The following is a 6000-nucleotide window of genomic DNA, read 5'->3' on the forward strand; positions in this document are numbered from 1 at the left end:
ATCAGGGCTTTCAATTTTTGAAATGAAGAGCTTTATATTTTAAATAAAGCAATACCCTACTAAATAACTTTGTGGTTTTGAACTGAAACTTGGAAGTGTATATATGTGATGAATTTGAAAGTGCTGCCTGAGACTATTCTCAAGTAACTTTAAGAGTGACCTGTGGATAAAGGAATTCTAGATAGTACATTAAGTTAGATAGTACATTAAATAACATGAATCATTTTAAATAATGCAAATTTATTTATTAAATGACCTTCCAAGTGAAAGAAAATTGGGGATTAATCCCTGGTAAATATGATGATAGGAAGAATATAAATTATATTAATTTTTTTTTACATTCACCAATTTATATGGACACATAAATGTGCCCCTATGCTGAGACAGATGAGCAATGACATACTTTTTTTTTCCTTCTCCAAACCACATATATTATAATTTTTAAAAATGAGTTAAGTTAATAATACTGCTGTTTTTTTCCTTCCTAGAATTTAATGTAAAATATTTTAGAAATTCTATCGTTTTGCCCAAACTATTTGTATAATAAAATTATTAGAATTTAAATATCTTTACCTATGAAGTTCAAGTTATGCCTTTTAATTTCTCATTTAGAAAGTGAAGTTTTTTTTTTTTACTTAATAAAATATGTGTGATACTGTGTAAGAAAAAGTCAAAATTTGGAAATAAGATTTACTTTGAATTTCTATAATCTGAATTATTTTAGAAGTACTAGAATAACTTTGTTATACTCTTCTTTTGCCTATAAACCTTCCTTATGGCTGAATGTCTAGAACACCATTAGTGAACGGAATTATATTATTCTCATATTTACTGATATACTTATAGTCTGTTGGAAATTGTCCCCCAAAATACAGTCCATATTCAGTAATGTCTTGTCATGAAGCCCATGGTACATCGTTGCACAGCCTTTGGGGAAATATGGGTGCCCAAACTTGTTACTCGGTGTAGTTCTCAAAATAAAGAAAACAATAGATTAATTTTTTTAAGTCAATTCATCCAAAAGCTTAAAAACAATTGGCTTTTCCTCTTAGATATAGTTATGAGACTTTTGTTTCCTTATTCATTAACCAATACTCCTTGGGTGCTGTGCTGGAATTATATTTGAAGAAACAAAAGCACTACAACATTGCTATTGTCTATGATCTCACTGCCTACAGTTTTCCTTTCTTTCCTAAAATTACGCACTTCTTTTCTTCTCACCTGCTAAGCTTGTGGAATAATGTGCTAACACAGGATATTATCAGGAAATGCAGCAGAGATATAAAAGAATAAAAAAGGAATATTTAAGACACTAGTAGTTGATGTAGACAACAGGGAGACAGAGGGAGTGCAACTGATGGCTCTAAGCATGACTAGATCCCTAGAAAATTACACAGGTTTCCTGTGATGAGTTGCTTGGGGCTATTAAGAAAAAAAATACTCTTGAGTGACTATTTTTCAAATGTCTTTAAACATATAATTGTCTGTAGTTTCCAATAAAAATTTTGGTTTTTGTTAGACTCTTGATTTATATTTTACTTTCCCCTGCATGACATGGATATGTGTGCTTAATAGTTAGTACCCCAGCTGAGGAAAATACTAAGTGAGAAAATGCTAGAATATTATGTTAGCAAAGAAATGAGACCCTCGTTTCTCTTTAGATTAATTTGATGGAAAGAAGTGTGACTTAACGAAATGAGAGTATGTTGAGGTTTTATAACCAGAAGACCTAAGTCTAATATCCAGTTCAGTTGTTACACAACAAACATATATTGAGCACGTAGTATGTTCTTTACACTCTCAACGTGCTAAGGGTACAAAGATGAATAAGGCATGATATTCTTTTACTCTCAAAGAACTATATATTTTTTTGCAGAGATACATAGACATTATTGACAAGAAACTGTGATAAATTTTATAAGTTTGTATGAGGTTTTCTTGTCACTTTCATGTGAGTAGAGGCAAATAAATTAACCTCAACTGTAAAAAGACAATCTAATAATGAAGTTATTGCAATTTTGTAGCTGTGGTCTATGTGAGTTCTAAGGTAGGTAAAAAAGATATAAATGTTTAGAACTTGCATCCAATCCAAAGGAATGCATTTTTGCAAAAATTTATTTACAACAGTGTCACTTGATCTTTGATGCCCAGGGAAGTATAGGTACTTATAAGCATGTGAAAATTTGATGAAAGATTAAAGGCAACAATACCCAATTCTCACATAGAACAGAAAGAGTTCCCGTTATTATCAACCAAACTGGAAACCTGATAATTTATGGGCATTGGGTACAGTACATAGAATAGTCTGATAAGTTGAATACAAATAGTATAAAACCTAATGCAATTACTAAAATAGCAAGACAAAGAGCTATAGCTAATAAGACAACCTGGAAGATGAAACGGAATCATAAAAACATATTCACTCAAAAGAAGATAGAAAAAGAGGGAAAAAAGGAAGAAAGAATAAAAGGCACAAATAGAAAAGAAAAAGCAAATGAATTTAAACCTAACTGTATCAAGAATTATATTTAATGTAAATAATCTAAAAATCAAAATTAAAAGGTATAAATATTTCAGATTGACTAACAAAAGAAGAGCCAACAATATGGTGTTTACAAAAAGCACACTATATGCAAAGACATAAATAAATTACAAGGATGGTAAATTATACACCGTGCTAGTACTACTCTAAAGAAATATATTTCATAGGAAAGTATATTTCTCTAGGGAAAAAAGATCATTTCAAAATGATAATAGGGGTCATTTCATTAAGAAGACATAACAGTTAAATGTTTACGTATCTAATCACAAAGCTTCAAAATACATAAAGAAAAACTGATAAAACTACAAGGAGAAGTGGATAAATTGAAAATTATACTGGGAGATTTAACACTCTTTACTTAATAATTGATAGAAAAGGTAGACAGAAAACCAGTAAGATATAGGATGCTTGAACAACCCTATCAATTTGACTTAACTGGCTTTTATAGAGCACTCCACCCAACAACATTCAAGTATACACTCTTTCCATATGCACTGAGAACACTTACCAGTATAGACCATTTTCTGGGTCATAAGTCAAGTTTTAAGAAATACAACAGGATTCAATTTATTCAGGGGTATTTTCTGACCACAATGGAATTAAATTAGAACTTAACAATAGAAAGATCTCTTGAAAATCTGCAAATATTGGAAAACTACATAACACCCTTCTAAATAACCCATAGGTCAAAGAAGAAATAAAAAAAAATAATAATATCATGAATTGCATGAAAATGAAAAGACAGCGTATAACATTTGTGGAGCCACTAAAGAAATAGTAAGGGGGGAATTTATAGCATTTAACACCTATATTAGAAAAGAAGAGAAGTCTAAAATTAATGACTTCAGCTTCCACCTTCAGAAACGAAGGTGGGGGGAAGCAAAGTAAACCCAAAGTAAATAGAAGGCAATTATAAACATCAAAGCAAAAAAATCAATGAAATAAAAAGAGGAAATCTTTAGAGAAAAGCAATAAAACCAAAAGCTCTTTCCTTAAAAGAGTCAATAAAATTGATAAATTTCTAGCCAGATTTAATAGGAAAAATAGAGAGATAACACAAATTACAAGTATTTGTAATTGGAGAGATGACATCACTTTGGATTCTATAGGTATATAAATAATTATAAGGGAATATTATGAACCACATTATGCAAATCAACTCAACAACTTAGTAAAATGGACAACTTCCTTAAAAAACACAAAGCTCACAAGAAGGGATAACTTGAATAGCCCCATATCTGTTACACAAATGGAACTTGTAATTAAATTTTTATATATATAAATGTTTATATTTTCCCAAAATAAATCTCCATGTCCGGATGACTTTACTGATAAATTCTACCAACATTTTGGGTCAAAATAAGAACAATTCTACCCAAACTGTTTTTTGGAAATTGAAGAGGAGATAATACCTCTCAAATAATTCTATGAAGTCTGCATTACTCACATACCAAAACCTGACAAAAAGCATTAAAAGAGAAGAAAACTATAGACGAATATCCCTCATGAACATAGATGTAATAAATGCTAAATAAAACTGTAAGAAATCAAATATAACAATATGTAAAATTATCAAAATCATGACCAAGTGTATTCATACCAGGAATGCAAGGTTGGAAGGTTGGTTTGATGTTAAAAAACTCTATCACTGTAATTTACCATGTTAACAAACTAAAAGAGAAAAAATAAAATGATTGTTTGAATAGATGTAGGGAGACTATTTGACAAAACCCAACTTGTATTCCTTATTTTTTAAAAAAAAATTTTTAAACCCTGAGCAAAGTAATTATAGACGGGAACTTCTTCAGCCTGATAAAGGGTATGTACAAAAAAGCCTACCTCATATTTAATATTTTAAAACTGAATGCTTTCCCGCTAAGATAAGTAAAAGACAAAGATGTGGGCTCTTACTACTCCTAGCCAACATTGTAGTGGAGGTGAGGGCTGGAGGAAGGGATTACAAGGGGACACATGAAAACTTTGGGGGGTCATGGATATATTCATTATCTTAATAGTAGTGATGATTTCATAGGTGGTTGCATATGTCTTTAGTTGTTATGGTACAATTTAAATATATTCAGTTTATTATAGTCAATTATACTTAAATAAAGTTGTTAAAAAATTAAAATACACACACACACAAGGTACTTTTTCCTACTGTAGATGTCTCTGCTTCAGGACAGATTCTCAGTATTTGATAGCCCAGTTACTTTTAATTATCCCTGTTGATCTGATTCTGACAATCTACCTCTCAGACTGCTATGTGGATTAAATGGAATAATGTATTTTAAAGCTTTTTATAAACTGTATTGTACTGTGGAGGGATTTTATTATCATCATTATCAATAAAATTATAAGCTGTTTTAACATTAACAAATATTTTAATTAAAGGGTGGAATTAAACATCCCAATTTTCTTTCTCTTCTAAATCACAATGAGAACATCAGTATATTTATTTTAAAAAATAACAAGGTGAAATGTCTTATGATGTGAAATCCATTTATTTCCAAATTGCTCAAGCAATGAAATGGAAAAGAAAGGAGAGCTGACAAAATATAAAAAATGGAAAGATGAAAGGCAGAGATTTCCACTGAACAGAATAGTATGAGATATGGAGGTGGAAAAGTTTGTAAACCTTTTGGGATTGTAGTGTCCAGATTTTTTAAAATATTAGATGAAAATAAAGGATTTTCTAGAAATGTCAACACAATTCAATTTTGACAAGAGAAAATGTCAGTCATAATAATTTGTCAGGCAGAAATCCATTTACACAAAAGTCTCCCTGGGTTATTTATTTTAGGGCATGTTGCCTTTTTTAAAAACTAAAGAATTCAAATATCATCATAATGGACTATCTGTCATTGAATAAAACTTGACTCTTTTTGTTTTATTTTACCGGTTGTAGAAACCAGACCATAATAGAATATTTACTTTAAGTGAACTTAATTTAACCAAGTTCATGTGTTTTCTACAATTTCATTAGAGATGATTTTGTGGTATACTTTTCTTTAAATATGAAAAAGTGTTCTCTTAATGTTAATATAGAGATTTATTAGCCTCTTTAAAAAAAGGATAAGATATTATAAACGGAGATCATGTTTATGTGTAGCCTCCTTAAAGAATATAAACCAATACATAAAACAAACTCTAACAACACTGAAAAGAGAAATTGACAGTTTCACAATAATAGTAGGAGACATCAACACACCACTCTCAGTAAAGGACAGAACAACTAGGAAGAAACTCAACAAAGATGCAGAAGACCTAAAGGGCACAATCAGCCAACTGGACCTCATAGACATATATAGAACACTCCATCCAACTGCTGCAAAGTACACATTCGTTTCCAATGCACATGGAACATTCTCCAGAAAAGACCACATCTTAGGCCACAGAGCAATCCTCAACAAGATCCAAAACGTTGAGATAATTCAAAGTATCTTCTCTGACCACAATGC

The 6000-nt window shown here is 30.6% G+C and overlaps 1 protein-coding gene across 1 annotated transcript in view; it reads left to right on the top strand.

Annotated features, from left to right (window-relative positions):
• The window catches only part of GALNT13 (polypeptide N-acetylgalactosaminyltransferase 13), a 668619-nt gene that overhangs the window by 431737 nt on the left and 230882 nt on the right, over nucleotides 1-6000 (top strand). The window lies entirely within an intron of this gene.

This window comes from Trichechus manatus, unplaced genomic scaffold (genome assembly GCF_000243295.1).
Source record: "Trichechus manatus latirostris isolate Lorelei unplaced genomic scaffold, TriManLat1.0 scaffold00036, whole genome shotgun sequence".
Lineage (NCBI taxonomy): Eukaryota > Metazoa > Chordata > Mammalia > Sirenia > Trichechidae > Trichechus > Trichechus manatus.